This window comes from Amblyomma maculatum, chromosome 4 (genome assembly GCF_055883805.1).
Source record: "Amblyomma maculatum isolate TAMU_Amacu chromosome 4, ASM5588380v1, whole genome shotgun sequence".
In the NCBI taxonomy this organism is placed as follows: Eukaryota; Metazoa; Arthropoda; class Arachnida; order Ixodida; family Ixodidae; genus Amblyomma; species Amblyomma maculatum.
Window position 1 is genome coordinate 75,557,149 of NC_139347.1, and position 17,224 is coordinate 75,574,372.

General features: G+C 44.9%; 1 pseudogene across 1 annotated transcript; it reads left to right on the top strand.

Moving 5' to 3' along the window:
• Positions 1-1,475: 1,475 nt before the first annotated feature.
• LOC146191444 (small ribosomal subunit protein uS9-like) lies at positions 1,476-13,260 on the top strand (annotated as a pseudogene). Its single transcript, XR_014706648.1, has 6 exons — positions 1,476-1,612; positions 1,700-1,745; positions 2,061-2,161; positions 3,320-3,416; positions 5,591-5,638; positions 13,078-13,260. The product of XR_014706648.1 is annotated as a small ribosomal subunit protein uS9-like (transcript).
• The last annotated feature ends 3,964 nt before the right edge of the window (positions 13,261-17,224 follow it).

Consider the following 17,224-nt stretch of genomic DNA (forward strand, 5'->3'; position numbering starts at 1 on the left):
TACTAGGGTTTAAATCGAACCCCAGTATTTTCGGCCTGCTGAAAGGCTTTTAAATTCGTGTTGTTCAAAAAGTGAAAATGAATATTAGATCAAATCTTTTTATGGAGCAGTACTTGCAGTCTACAGTACCCATTTGAGCTGCTGCCTACCAACGAAAGTTACTTGTGTACCTTCTTCAGCAAAGAAAGCTGGCACGTACAGGTGTTGCCAAAATATTATGGAGCACGATTCAGGTGCATGAAATTTTCTCTCATTTCGTAGGAAAGATGTGATGGTTACTTGGGTTCATACAAGAACGTACCAACGGCATGCGCTAACATATATATAAAGTGTCTAATATTCGCTAGGTTGCACGTGACAAAAGTTTTTATTGTGGAGATGTGCTCCATGTTATGGCCAGTACTGTGTGCGTAACTGGCAGTTTGATTGCAGAACATTTATTTCCTCAGAGAAGGCAGAATGCAGATGATCCATGCTAGGTGGCTATCAGTCCACGGCTGACAGCGACCTGAATAGCCTATTCAATCACCCGGATTTGGACTTCCAGGTCTGAGCTCCCATTGCTCGAGAGTAGGTAGGTGTATTATGAGAGTAGGTACATGTATTGAGTTTCCGGTGCGGCTCCTCTTTACATTTCCACAATATGTGACCATAAGTGGCTATTTCACCACATAGTATACAATCCGGGTCGTAATTAACCAGCCAAAAGACGAGACACAGCAAAGAGGAGGACAGGACAAGGCTGGGTCCTGTCCTCCTCTTTGCTGTGTCTCGTCTTTTGGCTGGTTAAGTATGAACCCATACCAACGTGCCCAGTCGTCAACCGGGTCGTAATCACTGGAGTAGAATTCTGACAACAGGTAAGGAGTCTTGAAGGATCGCGTCTGGAGTCTCCTCCAGGTGGTCTCCTGCTCCTTATCTAAGGCTTTGTCTAAAGTGGGGAATATCCTCCTTTCAAGTTTAACATGAATAGCAATATCGTGAGGTGATGCTATGCCGTCCTTCGAGAAGCTCTCAGCGACTGCCGCGTCCCCTGCTCGGCTGACAAATTCTCGATTGTAACATTTATTTCGTCAGAAAAGGCACGATGCAGATGGTCTGTTCTAGGTGGCTATCAGTCCACGGCTGACAGCGACCTGAGTAGCCCAATCAGTGACCCGTGTTTGAACTCCCAGGTCTGAGCTGACCAACATGGCCTCCCATTGCTCGAGGTTAGGAACTTGTGTTAGAGGTTGTGTATTTTAGAGATTGATCTTGCGTAGCATTTCGACCATTTAAGTTCCGCGCGACGCACATGGTAGACCCCCTGACGGAATTCACAGAAACTATGTAGCTAAGGTTTCAAAGTTGAGAACGTTAAGTACGAGAGCTACATATTCCTAACTACTCTCCTTTGAATTTTTAAAGCAAATATCAAAACGTACTTTAGAAACTATGGATGCTGGACATAGGTTGGTTAGCGCCAGGCTGTGGATCAGCTTGTCACTCGGCTGAAGTCGAGACGAGATTCCACGAGATCGCCGCGAGAGCGTGCCACCATCCTTTTTATTTCGTTCCTTGGTGGTTTGACGGTTTGACCACGTTTAGGTCGGCTTGCTCACAAAATGGCAGCGTGAGTACTTTTATTCCCTTAATAAAGCTGTGCATGTCTTTGATGGTTCCGTAGACGAATTCTCAATGCCCTAATTTTTTCTTTTAGGACCACGAAGGAAGCTATACAATCTGTTCAAGTCTTCGGGAGGAAGGTGAGTGTGTAGGCCTAACTCCCAATCGTGCCGGGAAAATTTATTATAAACCTCTGTTAGCCTTTCGCCTACTTTAGCTAGTCGCGCCATGTATGCGATGGCAAAAATGTAGAGCCATTTGTGGAGCTTCAGTTGCGTATTGAACACTACTGCGTGGTTTCATCATATTTGCATGAATATGTTGGAATGTCTGCTCTGCTACACGTGTTTACAGCAAATGAAGTTTGTGATAGCATGCGGTGACGCCCGAGATAACCTTGTAGTACTGTGTCCTCATTGATATTACACAGCCATTAACTTTGCATATGCTTTCAGAAAACTGCCACTGCAGTGGCATATGCAAGCGCGGCAATGGGCTGCTCAAAGTGAACGGCCGGCCACTGGAGAACATCGAGCCCTTGACACTGCGCTACAAGGTAATTGTCCGATTGGTAGCGCTTGCGATTGGGAATGCCTCGAAGCACGTTTTAGACGCACGTATAAATGAGATCATTGGAATTTAAGTTATTTTGCTTGGACATCTGTAGGTGCACTCATACTCGCTTGCCTGTTCATTTGACAAGAGTAGCGGTTTCATTCATAGTATGTAACGGGCTTGCGTGTTGGAACAGATGTTGTATTTCTGATGCACTGGTCGTTTTTTGACAGGGGTAAGTCCGTGGAGTGTTGTGCGTCACTTCGTTCTTATTGCGGTTAGCGTCACTCCGCGAGGTACGCTTTCTTCGAGCTGAATTTCACTAAATGTAAAACTGTTAGGCGCAAGCGTTTTGCCCTATACACGTCGTTGGAAGTGTAGCTCTGTCTATTTTGTCGTTTTGTTTATCTTAATGGACTGTGCTAGATGCCTCTCAAATTGGCAGCTACTGCTCTAGGCGTCTTTCGTCTTACTGCTCACGTGACATTTCGAACTTACATTTAACACGATATTATTAAAGGCCCCTTTTTCCGGAAAATCAGCTGGCAGGTGAAATATATGAACACTGATTCCTCTGTCTGTTGTATGATGTAACAATATACGCATAAACTAATACAAAGCTATTTACAAAACCCAAGATGCTAAGTATGCAAATCTGACAGATGACAAACTTTGCTGAAAGTTTTATGTTTCCATCTAAGCTTTGCTGTCACGCAGTTGAGAGGTTGGGAGGAACTGTCGATTTATTTTGCACATTTGAGGTGGGAAAGGCAGCGGGGATGTAAGAATCAACTTTGGGGCTTTTGGAGCCAGAGTCGGGCACACTACTTTTAGGCCATGTGTGCACATTCATTTGGCTTGGTTAAAATGGGGCTTATCTGATTTGGTAGTCTCTTATGACTGGTAGCTGGATTGCATGGTAACTTGGGGCTATGTGCTATAAGGAATGGTAATTAAATGGGCAGACACTGTGCACACGAGCGAAGAACTGCTAGAGAGCTACTATAATTTAATTCCAAAGCTGTACGTTAAAACGCTGAGCACTCCATTTTTCATCATGTGCACCTTGACCTGCAGACACTGGCAGCTTTGCTTTAGCAACCCTTTAATGACTACAGTTGAGAATTAGTTGTGTGACCCATGCTTTATTTCTGTGCAGTTGCTTGAGCCCATTCTGCTTTTGGGCAAGGAGCGCTTCGCTGGTGTGGACATAAGGATCCGTGTCAAGGGCGGTGGTAACGTTGCCCAGATCTACGGTAAGCTGGATTTAATGGTAGATTTGTATGTGACAGTGTCCACGGATATTTCCCATTTACCTGTGCTAGCTCACGTCTTGTTTAAGAGTGATTGCAGGCAAGTCTGTCTGTGCAATTTTTGTTGAGCATTTTCAAAGCCCTTCTGTTTTCTTTTCTTTCTCTTATTTTCTAATTAAATGAAGCTGGTATGTCAGGATCCTCTTGTAACTTTGCATATACCCCGAGTAGACTGTTCAAAATGTAGTGTATCATTGGCCTTAGATCATTGGAATTGAAGCAAGCTTGATTCATAAGCGCTCAGGATAAGTAAAAATTGAACTTGTATTGCTGTACAAGTGATGAGAGGAAAAGTGACAAGGTGTAGCCGACAGATGATAGAGACTAGCCCTGGCGTCTGACTGTGGATTGGAGCTTTTCAGTTTAACAGAGGTTTTTAATGCTGAAGTTCATGGCATCATGTTTTAAAAGCGAAATTTGCTTTTAATAAGAGTTTGTCAAAAACCATATTTATTCAAGACGATATGAAAAGAAAAATTACAAATTTTTTTACGCAGGTAGGGCAAAAATTATTTAAACATTTTCTGCAGTTGAACTGTCTGCATTACATCAGTAAGTGTCAACCTTTCGTGTGCAAAATTTTTTGGTTATGTGAGAAAATGTGACCCCTAGTGAATAGTTGGCAGGGCAATGGGGCAGCAGCACGTTATGCAGATGCCATAATGTAAACCAGTGTTTCTCAAATGGGGCTTCGCCAAGTGATTTTTAAAGTACACGAAATCCGCACACACACACACACACACAGAAAAAGGTTGCGGGATAGCTCTATCCTGACCAGACAGTTTCCAGGGCACTGCTGCACGGGGCTGCAATGCAAAATGTCTAAGTTGTCCGACGAGTAAGCGGCACGATGTTGGGAGGAGTCTAATCCATTCTAGTAGCTTACGTAGTCGCCTCTGTCGGCCGTGGTGCATGTTTTTAAGAGGGCAGTTTAGCCTTGACGCAATCCCAATTCCACGACCTGCTCTGAGCAAGATACCCCTCCCCCAGTTTCAAGTGGTCCCATACACACACATGGTTGAGAACAACTGATGTAAACAATACACTGTGTCACTTGGTTTGACTCCGTAGGGTTTTTAAATGACGCCACGCATTGGAAAAGCGAATCTTATAGAATATAGTGCAGTCCACTTATAGCGATATAGAGAAAACCTGAATGTATGCTCGTTTTAACCGGTTATCACTGTATCTGAACTGGCAAGGGTTGGTGGGGATGGGTGGTGAATACAGTAAAACCTCGTCGATATATTTTTTCAGGAACTCTGGAAAAAAGAAAAACATCTGGGAAAGCATGATCCGAACTGCCCGGTTTTTAAGAAATTTAGCTACCGAGTGAGGCACAAAGGCATTTGAAATTGAGACTTTCACTGCATAGTAGCGTAGATAAGCATTTATAGGCAGTATGCATTGCTATTTGTGTTTTTATCTCTCATAGAATTCAGTTTTATTTGCGTTGGTCTAAGCAGGGAAGAGATTTAGTAACAAATGCGGTTTGTAGAAAGCAATGGCGAGTTGGGATCGCTTCCTTAGGCGGCCGCACCCTTTGCGCAGTGGCAGCTAAGCAAAGCTTCCCCTCATCCCTCCAGTATTTGTGATTGTAATAGTGCTCATTTCCTAAGGCCACACGCAACGCCCCGTTGATGATTTCTCTACACTGGTCCATTTGCACCATTTATGCCAAGTTTTTATGTCACTCTGCTCATGTTTTATTTTTTTATCAAACATTCAGGCAAATTTTTTGTGGTAAACCTCTTCCGGGCTGGCAGGAAGCTTTCGTTTTATCCTGTGTGTTGCTAATAATCGTATTGTTATATATGATTTATTTTTACATGCAGACCATGAGGAAATTGATAAATGCAAGAAATTTGATCGTTACAAGTGATGTGCCATTATATCTGGTATCATAATTGGGTTACTTTGTGGTTCCCCTTTTACCCAGTGGATGGCCTCTAGCTCTTCAGGGGTGCTCTGGAAGTGGGAAAATACGACTGAAATATTTTATTGTTGCCTATTGATGGGAATAGGCGTGTGGCAGGAAAGTGTTAAACTGAAAGTGCTGCCTATAGATATGAAATGTTGCAACAGCTCTAAATGTTCATTGACTTTGCTTTGCACAGCCATCCGGCAAGCCATTTCGAAGGCCCTGGTTGCCTACTACCAGAAATGTAAGTTTTCTTCCATATTTTATGATGCTGTCGTTGCTGATCCAAACATTTATGGTAGCAGATTGATTTTTCAGACTCCAATAATTTAGACTTGTGCAATATTTTTGACTTCATTCAGGAACCTCCCCGTGCCCCATGGGAAAATGTAAATTTTCGCGACCAATATTTGGGACTCTATGGTGTCCAAAAGCTTTTTTTTTTTTCCTTTTTTTTTTTTTTTTTTTTTTTTTTTCGACCGAATTTGGTTGCAGGAATACTGTGGAGATTGTTTTTTCGGCATGACATAGACATGAGGTTGTAAATAACTGGTTTTGCATGGCCGTGAAAGTTAGGCTGAGCAGGGTCATTCGGACGGACTAGCTTAGCTCTTTGCTCATCGTTGCCATTTGAGGCAGCGCAGTAACGCTCGTCGTTGTCATTGCTGTAGTCTACAAAGAGTGCACAACCGGACTGAAAATGAAATGTGAGCACTGTCCGCCACAGATTGTGCGGATGATGCCCGTGGGGTAAAGTGGGGGTCAGTGCATTCATTGAGGCTCTCATTACTCTGGCTTTTTTCTTGCGAGTTCCATCTCGGGGTCTTTGCTACCAACTGAATGTTGCTTCGCGCGCCGCGTGTAATTCGTTTGCGTCATGAGCGTGACCTGCAGCGTCAATGTCGTGAAATGGACATAACAGTGGCATGACTGGCTGAGATGTTCTAACTGGTGGATTGTAGTGGTTGTAGGTTAGCACAATCCACTTCTGCTGCGGGGCACTACTGTGTGTGTGGTGACCGCCTTAAACGCTTTGCAAGCTTCCCGGTGTTCTGTACACACTGGTGACGGCGGCTGCCGTATCGGATCAAGCTGTTGCGTGCGCATGGGCGGCACGCTGAAGCACAATGCAGTAGCAGTTTGTGCCATGCTTTAACTCTCTATTATCAACATATTAGTTAACAAAACATCGGGAGCGGTGAAGGTCCTGGTTTGTAAAGCTGATTTATCGCAGAAAAGCATTTTTTTTTATGTTCACAGATTTTTTACTGTTCGATTGCTCTGATTTCCCGGGTCTATCAGAGTCTGAAAGATCGGTCAGCGACTGTACTCTTTGCATTTGCTCTCAAAGGCAGCCCTCCAGCCACTGGCATAAACTAACTCTAATGATGTTGTATCCTGCTGGTATAACAATGCAGGGTGTGGCAGATGAAAGTGGTGGGTTCACCACAGCTTAATTGGATTAACTGTAGTGTCATGAAAATTGGCTGATGTTATTGATTGAAGGTTAAGAGGCACCTGCCATGTTTTATTGAGCTGTATCAGACTGGCTTAGCATGGTATCATAGAGGGCTGCCCAGGGGAAAAGGGACATTTGCTTAACACCATTGGCCTCCTTTGAAGGGCATTTGCCACTTGGATCCTAGTATTTTATTATATAATAAAAATTGCATCTTCCGTATTAGAAACTGAGCTGTGAAAGTTGACTGGCTGCCTAAGCTTTTAGTGCATTTCAAGGATGCTCAATTCAGAAAATTTGTCATTTTGCTGGTCATGATTTAAGCTCATGTTTGAATATGTGCATATACAGGCCCATTGGCTTCTATCGTGCAAGCACTGAAACCGATTATATTAAATGGAAGTAAAGATCATAAAAATATTTGCAGTTCTTTGAGCATCGTTGGTCTGGACTAGTGGTTATTCAGCAGTATCTGGGACCTAATCATTGTGACAAAGCAGAGTTAGTGTTGCAACGGTTTGCATTGAAGCTGTGGCTCTGAATGACATATTTTGGGTTCGGATGTGCTGCCTCGATTGGTCACCTGCAAATTGCACGAATCACTTCATATAACTCTTTTTTTCATGCATAATGCTGCTGCGCTTTCGTGCGGAATATAACTGTTGCACTTGAATCGTACAAATCCTTAGGGTGTGCAGGGTGAGCGTACAGTCAGCCCGGTTATAGCGAAGCCACTTGTAGCGAAATAGCGGTTATAACGAAAGAAGTTCCAATTTCCATTTTTGCATTTTTAATACAATTTGGGTCCAGTTTAACGAAGTAAATAAAGGCACGTCAGTGGATATAGCGAAGTGATTTTGTACCAAATGGAAAATAATGTATCCATCGGGAGGGAGATTTTTACGCCCTCAGGCAAATTTTTGTGCAAAATTAAGGACAAAATTTGGCTGACGTCCGCATCCACAGTGTCGTCTGCTTTCCCGCAAATAGAAAGGTTGCTTCAGTGCATCGCTTGACATGTCGTCTTTGTGATGTGGCGTCTCGTTGAGCCGGTTGCGCGGGAGGTAACAAAAGTAAGAAAATAAAAGGAAATTCTCAGTTACGTCAAGGAGCAGTGGTAGACTTGGCCAATTGCAGTTCTTGAATTTCTCTGTCTGGGGCTTCTCTCTTCTCGGTTCTGGGCGCGGGAGAGAGAGTCTGGGAGGAAGCGTCGCGGGAGCGTTTCCTCCGCTTTCGTGGATCTTTGTATGCATTCCCTCTCTGAGGCCATTACGCCTTCCAGCCTTGTTCCGCTTCTCACCTTTGATATCTCGTGACCCCCGACTGCGCCTGGGCAATTTTTTGACAACGGACCTACTCAGTTATTCCATTTCTCGGACCTGACCCTTCGATTTCTCGGCAATGTCGAATCTCGTGAGCCCCACCAAAACGGGAAAGAGAAAAGTGTTGTCATTGAAGACTAGGCTTACCATTCTGGATGAAGTGCGCCGAAACGTGAAGAAGAGTGATATCGCTCGGAAGTATGGAATTGCACAGCGCACACACTACGATAATCAAGAACGGCAGCAAGATTGACGCCATTCTCGATGGCGACATTGGCAGCGGGGACCGAAAGAGGATTCGGTGTGCCACATACGACGTAGAAGCCGCACTTTACAGGTGGTTCATAGATACCCGATCAAAGAACATCCCCGCTCAGTGGACCCATCATGCTAGTGAAGGCTAAGGATTTGGGCTTCGCTCTTGGTCATGATGACTTCCAGTCGGAAAATGAGCAGCAGCGCGAACACGGCGCCTGCAGAGGATGAAGCAGCCACGGTTGACATCGCTGCAACAGCTGATGGTGCCACCATGACAGCCTGCTTAGAGCAGCTATGGGAGTCTGCTAAAGAGTTGGGCCTTGTGCCTCCAGGTCTGTCTCACATGGACTTCATTTCGGCCGACGATGAATTTGTTGCCACGCAGGACTTCACAATTGACGAAGTTGCCGGGAATGTCACGGAAGGGACGGAGAGTACCTCTGAGAGTGACTGCGACGACGCTAGTTGCGCCCCTCTGCAGTGGCCTTCGCAGCAGTTGACACACTGCAGATGTACAGTCGGACCTCGATATATCGAACAGCGCGGTGATCGCAAAATAGTTCGATATAGCCAGAATTCGACAAATAAAATCGTGTAGAAAACTAGTACAAATCAATCAATGAACCAATCGGGGCGCAATACTCACTTGAAGCTTTTAACAAAGTATTTTATTTATTTGGCTGAAAGTACTGTAGCATCGTAGCCTGCTTCAAGTTGGAAACCGCGTGCTTCACCATGGCCTGCTCAACATAGTCTAGACGATCAATCAGCGATAGTCCGGTGCCTTCTATTGTGCCGCAGTGGCGCCATACAAGGGCCAACGCAGCTACAGCCTCAGTGGCAGTCGGGAGAGGCGCACTGTCAGCGCTTGTTGGATCAATCTCAGCAGCGTCTTCGTTTGGCCGCTTGGCAGTAATTTCTGCTGTGATTCTCTGCGAATTTCTGCTAACTCCTGCACTGCTGGCATTGAAGTTCTCAGCGCCGAGAATGAACGCAAAGTCCTTAGCTTTCTGTTGCAGCATCGGTCCCAATAAAGGAATATTGCGGGTCCTTGTGTCGATAAACCATTTGTGCAGCGCCTTCTCAACGTCTTTCTCAAGGCAGCTTTGTGCACCAGCCGCACGCCTGAGTGTTGGTTTTGTTCTGCCTTGGCCTTTATGTCAGTCTTGTTTTTCCTCAAAGTGCTACTTGGTATGTTGAAAGCTTCGGCAACACTTGATTTCTTTTCACCATTCTGGATAACTTCTAATTTCGCGGCAAATGTCAGGGACTTCTGCTTCGCGTTTGTAGCCATCACAACAGAATACCAACCACGTATGACAGGCCTAAGCCAGGCATAAGCGATCACACAAACCACACACGAACGCACGATAACAAAGACTGGCGCCGCCACTATCTTTTCGAGGGTGTTGCGGGAAAGCCCGCCTCCTGTCAACAGAGCGCACGTGGTCTGGGGTGGTGGAGTTTGATATACAGTGGACGCCCAATAAACGAAACTCGGTTGAATGAAAATTTCGGATAAATGGAATTAAGTAGCGTTATTTGGTTGGATTCCTATACCAACACAGTAAAATTATTCGGTTAATTGAAACACCGCTTATTTGTTACCCTCGGTTAAACGGCACAAAAGCTGAACATTCGGAATCTGACCAGCAAATATGTTCTCGCACATGGCAACGGTAATCTCACAACCATGAACAAATACTTCACAGCCAGAACTACAGCTGAGGCAAGCCAATCCAGTAGCCATCGTTGTTGCCGCCGTGCCGGATCGTCGTGTCGCGTGTTGTCCCGGTGCTCTGCGTTAGGCCTACGCGAGGTCAATGCTTGGTCGTGATGGCGAACGTTCAGAAACGACCACACAAAGCGCTCTCGCTGAGAAGAAATTACAAGTTCTTCAGGAGCTTGAGCGAAGCGGCCTGTCGAAAACAGAAGTTGCGAAGAAGTTCGACATCCCGAAGTCAACGCTGTCGCGGATATTGAAGAACAAGGCCACTATACAAGGAGCTGTGAAGACTGGGACTTTTGCTTCAAGCCGAATGCGGATGAGGACAACGCCGCATGAGGAATTAGAAAAAGTTCTCTTTTTATGGTTTAAGCGTGCGCGGAGCGCTAATTTTCCGATAAGCGGTCCCATTCTGGAGCAAAAGGCGCGGGAGATAGCCTTGCAACTAGGAGCCGACAACTTCAGCGCCAGCGATGGATGGCTCAGCCGTTTTAAAAAACGCCATGGCCTAGTCTTCAAGACAATCTCCGGTGAAAGTGCTTCCGTGGACAAAGACTTGTGCGCCGACTGGCAACAGGGGCCACTGCAGGATATTTTAAGCAGCTATGAACCACGAGACGTGTTCAACATTGATGAGATGAGCCTTTTCTATAAAGCACTTCCATCTAAGACACTGGCCTACAAAGGCGAAGCCTGCACTGGTGGGAAGCGCAGTAAGGAGCGCATTACGGTGCTCGTGGGCGCGAACATGGCGGGGACGAAAAACTGAAACTGCTGGTAGTCAGGAAGGCAAAGCACCCACGTTGCTTCAAAGGAACGCGAAGTCTTCCTGTGACGTACACTGCCAATAGTAAAGCGTGGATGACCATGGCAATATTTGAGAACTGGCTGCAAGAGGAAGATGCAAGGTTTACTAAGCAAGGCAGGAAAGTTGTTTTCATTGTCGATAATTGCCCTGCCCATGGGCAAGTGGAAGGACTGAAGTCCATCAGCCTCGAGTTTCTGCCTGCCAATGCGACTGCATTGGTACAACCTATGGATCAGGGGGTAATACAGAATATCAAGGTGCATTACCGCCGCCAGCTGCTCCACCGCATGCTTCTTTGTGCCGACAGTGGCAAGGACTACAGCATTGACTTGCTGTCGGCGATACATATCTTGGTCCGTGCCTGGGAACAAGTGCAGGCGACAACAGTGCAGAGGTGCTTCCACCATGCAGGCTTCAGAGCTCATGAACCATTACCTCATGAAGAGATTCAGGCAGGTAGTGCCCTGTGCTCCTTTTTCGCGACAGGACTACGAGGCTGTGGATGCCCACGTGCGCACCTGTCGTGAGGAAAGTCTTCAAGAAATGATTGCCGAGGTGCAAGCCGACGACCAGTCCTCCTCCTCCAGTGACGAGTGTGAGGACCCTGAGCTAAGTGCAGTGCCAGATAGTGCAGCTAAAGATGCGGTTGCACTTCTGCAACACTACTTTGAACATGAGGGGTGTGTGGAATTTCTGCCAAGCTTGTCGAGTATGCACACTTACTTCGTTAAAAAGCAATTGAAAAATGTTAAGCAAACTAAGATTGATTCATTTTTTTCTTTGCACCCACAACATTAAGGCTTGGAACAATTTGAATAAAGTTTTGCATCACGAAATATGTGTACTTTGCTTAAATGAAACTTCTGATAAATGGAACACTTTCTGAATCCCCTTCAAGTACCGTTTAAGAGGAGTCCACTGTATCCATTGTACATCCGGCCCCGTTCGAAATACAAAATTAAAGCATGTGATTTTCCTCGTGATATAGGAAATGTTCGATATACGTAATAATTCACTAGAATAGCAGCTTGAGCATGTTGGTTATGCATCTTGAGGTAACAGCGCGGAACACAGGTTGGGAGCACAAGATTAGAGGACGACACAACGAGCACTGACTTTCAACGTTTATTTTGGAAAACCCTCAACTTCTTATACCCTAACGCCACAGATCGCGTACAAATGACTTGCACATTTCAGCATAGTTATAGTAAAAAACAACAAAATAAAACATAATAATAGATAAATAAATACACGTGCCGCATAACCTTCTTTTGCACACAGCATGGTGCACTCTCTGAACGCTCATGGAGAAGATTGCACATTCAGCAGTTCGATTTCTTTTTGTGTTAACAGAAGGGCGGTTTGCTTACACATCGTTCCTGCAGTCTAGCTATCTCAGCGGCTTCAATTATCTCGCGAACCAGCGGCTCATTGTTTTGCTAGCACTTTACATTGTGTGAATTGCACGGAGCAAGTTTTTGACGCGCAGTCTCTTACATGGATCCCCAAATGCCTGCTTTTTTGTTCAACGTTGTTTTTGTGTTCTTCCAGCCTGTCATTTGTGCACCCTAATCTTGTGCCCCCGTCCTGTGTTCCGCTCTGTTACCTCAAGATGCAATAATTCAATATATCTGTGTTCTATATATTGAGGTTTTGGGACGGTATGGAGGCCGCGATCCTGAAGACCGCACTTGCAAAACTTGTTCAAGGAATGCTGGACCACTTTGTCCAGCGACGATGAAACAATTTACTCAAATTTGCCTCTTTTTTTTATATATAGTCCAGATACAACGAAATAGCGGACTTCGTTATAACCGGGCTAGACTATATGCAGTTCCATCTCGTTTAATGTGGCAGCATGAGCTCAGCTGAAGGAGAAACCCTCGTTTTCACAAACAGTGGATGCAGCAGTTGGACGACGACTGGTCTGGATGTAAATTGCAGGCCTGTTGAATTTGTCCCTTCAGTGCTATGCATTGCACTGAAGTGGAGCAGTTGTGATTAGGCGTGGAGTTTATGCTCATTTTGACTATGTGCGAAATGTATGTTTGTGATCGGCCTGTCATAACAGCATGCTTGCATCTTTCTCTTTATTCATGACAACCTGCAGATGTGGATGAGCAGTCCAAGAAGGAGATCAAGGACACCCTGATCCAGTATGACCGCACCTTGCTTGTAGCCGACCCAAGGCGCTGCGAGCCCAAGAAGTTTGGTGGACCAGGTGCCCGTGCCAGATACCAGAAGTCCTACCGTTAAATTTGCCTTGCGCAATAAATCCTCTGCCCCCATTTGGCATATGTGACGCCATTCAATGACTGCTTCACACGGTTCCACTCAGTTGTGAAGTTGTCAACAGGCAGCATAGCTGCCATGAATTGACATGGCTGCCAAAAATAAAGAGCAGGTGCTTAGGATCGCTAGTGCTTGATAGACCCTTAGTGAAAATTCTGTTTTGGTTTCGAAAAGCATGTAGGAAAGCAAAGCATTGGAAGGAGAGTCAGCACTGGTGGCATTGCGAGTGGTGCAACGTTTGCAGCTGGGAGCCTTGCCTGCGTGAAGAGTTAGCGCTGCGCATTGGACAGATTGGTGATGTGCAGTATGGGGGCCATAAAGGCTGGAAATGTCAGTGTAGATGCTGCAGCAATTGAAAAATTCAGTCTCCTGCTTTGTGACATGCATTTTAGGTGTTTGCACGCTGCCACATGCACAGTCCTGTGATTATGGGGACTCTGCAGGTTCGTGGAGCATGCGCTGAAAGCGTCTGGTAGAAGTGCTGCCCCAAACTGCTTTCCGTGCTCCGTTCTGCTCCAAAACAGAATACTGCTTCAAAACTGCTCCGAACTGATTGCTATAGGCATCAAATTTATGTGAACGTGGGAATGATGGCAGTGCATTGGCGGCAGATATGCAACGCACCTTCCACTGGGCTGAATACAATGTTTCCGAAAGGTACGGAAGCTTTGAACTTAAATATTTGCAAGTAAATTCATTATGACCCACAAGCAATTGGAGGTAATTGTGAAAACATCACTGTGCATGTGACAGCACATCTCGGCCTTTCGAATTGCTGATGAAGAGAAGCGAATCAGGTAATAGCGTAAACTACTACAAACCATTTCTGAAACTTATCCAGGTGCAAAAACTGCAGAAGTTTTAATGCTCATGCTGTAAGAACAAGCAGGTACTTCACCACTGAGCCTCTTATTCAGTGACAAGCTTGTGCCAATTTGAGGGTGTTGAGCCTGTGCAAGACAAAAGCATACTTCAAGCATTATGGGGTGGTGCGCCAATCACTGGAAATATCCAAGGGTGTTATAAAGCTGTACAGGGCCTATCGACAAAATTTTAAGACAGCTCCAGCATTGCTGAAGCTAAAATAAATAGCTGTTGACAGGAGGTTTGGATGAAAAGGCTAGCTGCCTTTCAGTGGCATCTACACTCCCTAAAAGCAATACTGACCAGTGCTCGTTAATTTTATCAGCACAGGCGTAAAATCGGAACGGGAATGCATATGGTAGAGGGCAGATATTCTACTTATTGATATGAACTCTAGACGTGGTACTGGTGCTTGAGTACAGCAGAGTGGCAGACTCCACATTTTCAGTAAATAAAGGTGAGCTTTCAGCAAAACCAGTCCTTCAATGCATTGAAGGACTCTGGTAAACTTTGGTGTTCGATTAGGAAGTGCGAAATCAATAATTCTGTTTGCAGTGCTGTCTTAACCATCTCTACATGTTGTAGCCGTCTGTCTTGTGTGTAGGCGGAAATACATTGAACGTTGCATAAGAAGGAATCAATTTGGGGATTTTGTCCTGGATAGACAACTGTAATTATCAAATGCGTTTAAGCATATACGTGCCCCAAAACTCATTTGCTCCTAACCTGCTTGAAAATTCCATTATTGCTGGTCCAAAATGCTTGAGGCTGCCTCCACCTCAGAAATGTTCTACTGACCGACAGCTGAAACCTAGATCTTGTGAAGAGGAAGTTGCCGCGCGTAAGCTTCTCTGGAGATCTGACGGCAAGGTCCATAAGCCGATTTGGAAACTGCGACTAACAATCGCCCTTCTGCTTTATTCTGCCTTCGTCTACCACGCAGCCTACCATAAGTAAGCGTTGCTTTATGTTCTGGGTGTTGTTTCTGCAATGTGCAATAACAGTTAACATCTGCAGGAGCTGAAACGTCACGTAGGCACGTCTGGGTGATGGGCTTCTGTAGCTAATCTGTCCAGCTGTTATCCCAATCGTGTCTGCAATCCTTCCCCCCCCCCCCCCCCCCCCCCACACCATTTCTTCTGGGGATCCCAGTTCGTCCAAAGAAAAGAACGAATTGCAGCCGCAGTCTTCAGAAAATGAGGGTTCAATGGAAGCTCAGGTTAGTAATGCTTTCGAAGAGAGCACTGGAGGCATTTTATTAGATGAAAACGAATTTGATGATGAAATGGAGGACTACAATTCGCGCCATAGTTTTGATGTTGAAAACGGCAGTGAAAATGAAGACCACGAAGAGATTGTTGAACATGTTCAAGGTGACGCTTTTGGTGCACAAAGCCCCATCAACCAGTCCCAACTAGGACTTCAGGCAAGTGCTCCTTCCTCGCACTTAACAGGTGATGGAACAGCGTCAGATCCTGTTGAGTCTGCTGGTACAAAAGATGGCACTACAGCGTCGAAGTGGGATGACCACAGTACAGACAGTGACAACTCTAGTGAGGCAGATCATGTCAAACGTGCAAGTTCAGACTTTGATACGCAAACTAATGTGTCTTTGAAGGCAAATGTAGGCTGGAAATCAGAAGTGAAAGAAGTTGAACTTACTTCTACTGAAGAGGAGGTGATCTTTAGCAATGCCAATTTCAATGAAAGCAGAGACCGTAGCATTGAAGCTGGAAGCACACAACCTTCAAGTCTCCAAGAGCAAGCTGCTCAAGTATCGGATGAAAAAGGGGCTGTCAGTGGAGAAGATACTGCCGAGTGCATTAAAGAGCCAGCAAAAGAACCAAATGGATGGCTTATGCTTATGTGCCCTTCACAACCATTTACTTCACGCCTTGCATTTAGGGGCGAGATGTTTAATGTTGACTAGATTGTTAGTTTTAATGCATTTGCTGGCAAGCTGTGCTGTCAAACACAACATGCTTACATAGACTTACTGGTGTATGTGGCATTTCACGTTTCAGGAGCATTGAAAAAAATATTAAAATTATGAGATCATATACATTTTCAGTAGCGTTACTTGATTGCAGATGTGTTTATTTTTATGATGTATGTCACTGGTTGGAAATAACCAATGTTGAAGCTTATCTGCTTGAATGAAACTGATTTGAATAAAGAACTTGATTATTTTATTATACTTTTAGCCTGGTTCATCATTATCCATTTTAGTGTATTGGTGAAGAATAGGATGAGCTTGATCTGCATGGGGGGGTACTGGCATGGGTGCCAGTTTCAAATTAGAGCTCAAAATGGTGCATGGAAGATCTTGACGTGTAGTGTCAGCAGGAAAGACCAGCTGGATTGGTATATTGCAATTTTGGTTCATGGCTACATGTGCAGCATCCTTCTTGATCACTAAAAGGCAGCTCTGCAGCCAGCGCATTGGTATTTGGTTCATTCCGAGTAATTGCACCTTGCTTTGTATGACATACTTAAACATTTGAGGAAATGCTGAAAGTTTCGTCATTCCTGTCTACTTGTACAGGCTGGAGAAACAGACCAACATTGCTTGACATCATGGTACACGATTGTGCTAAATTCTAGTGTGCTAAGATGTGGCCGAACTCGTTTGTATTGAAGGAAAATATCGTTCTGTAGTTTAGTTCCATGCATGGAGGCAGTAAAGTTAATAATAGTAGCTTCCTCAGTTCATCTTAATGGATGCCTACATTCATGTGAGCAAAAAAGACAAAAGGGCGCTACTACCTGTATTTCAGTACCCCGTGCACGTCTGCTATTTTATTAGCACTATTGCATGGAAACGTTTTGCATAAAAAAAAAAGAGCTACTTATGAGGTAGTGTTTTGCAATGGGCACCACAACATGTAACATGATAGTTTTGCCTGTTACTAGGGTTTAAATCGAACCCCAGTATTTTCGGCCTGCTGAAAGGCTTTTAAATTCGTGTTGTTCAAAAAGTGAAAATGAATATTAGATCAAATCTTTTTATGGAGCAGTACTTGCAGTCTACAGTACCCATTTGAGCTGCTGCCTACCAACGAAAGTTACTTGTGTACCTTCTTCAGCAAAGAAAGCTGGCA